The sequence below is a fragment of the Vombatus ursinus genome, unplaced genomic scaffold, assembly GCF_900497805.2.
Source record: "Vombatus ursinus unplaced genomic scaffold, bare-nosed wombat genome assembly UNPS02014810.1, whole genome shotgun sequence".
Classification (NCBI taxonomy): domain Eukaryota; kingdom Metazoa; phylum Chordata; class Mammalia; order Diprotodontia; family Vombatidae; genus Vombatus; species Vombatus ursinus.
In genome coordinates, this window is record NW_020954588.1 from 50111683 (window position 1) to 50112795 (window position 1113).

The window sequence follows — 1113 nt, forward strand, 5'->3', positions numbered from 1 at the left end:
CCTTTCTGTTTCTGAAGATGATGGAAAGGGGAGACTTTGGGCAGCCTTGTTTCTCTCTTTCTGGTGGGGTGAGTGTGAGGCTAGCTGGAACATTTACAGGGTCAGGACAATCATGAGTCCACGGGCTTAAAAGGGAGTTGATGTTTCCTGCTAATGGCTTTGGACGTGTTGCTTCAACTCCCTCTGCCTCAGTTTCCTCAAATTCAATTTTTTTTTTTAGCTAGGCAATGGGGTTAAGTGACTTGCCCAGGGTCACACAGCTAGTAAGTGTTATGTGTCTGAGGGCGGATTTGAACTCAGGTCTTCCTGCCTCTAGGGCCAGAGCTCTATCCACCGCGCCACCTAGCTGCCCCTCCTCAAATTCAATTTGGTTCAACAAATTATGAAGCAAAGCACTAGGCCCTTACCTACCAGATAGGTCAGGGCAGAGGTGGTTAAAGAGAAAATGTCATCTCTGAGCTCCTCAGGAGGACCCGTGTAAACCCTGGGATAGCTATTGTCTCTGTGCTTTAGTGCTCCCTTTGGTAAAATGAGGGGGTGGGAAGACAGCCTCTAAGGTCTCGGAGCCCCATCTGTGCCTCAATTTCCCCTTCTGTACCCAGAGGGGGCTGCCTCCATGGACTCCTCCAGCTCAGCGTTTCCAAGCCCAGCCCTGCCTCAGTTTCCCTTCTGTACCCAGAGGGGGCTGCTTCTGCAGATCCCTCCAGCTGAGGGTTTCCAAGCCTAGCCTGTGCCTCAGTTTCCCTTCTGTACCTAGAGGGGGCTGCCTCTGCAGACCCCTCCAGCTCAGGGTCTCCAAGCCCAGCCCTGCCTCAGCTTCCCTTCTGTACCTAGAGGGGGCTGCCTCTGCAGATCCCTCCAACTCAGGGTTTCCAAGCCCAGCCCTGCCTCAGTTTCCCTTTGCACCCAGAGGGGGCTGCCTCTGCAGATCCCTCCAACTCAGGGTCTCCAAGCCTAGCCTGTGCCTCAGTTTCCCTTTGCCCCTAGAGGGGGCAGCCTCTGCAGACCCCTCCAGCTCAGGGTCTCCAAGCCCAGCCCTGACTCAGTTTCCCTTCTGTACCTAGAAGGGGCTGCCTCTGCAGATCCCTCCAGCTCAGGGTTTCCAAGCCCAGC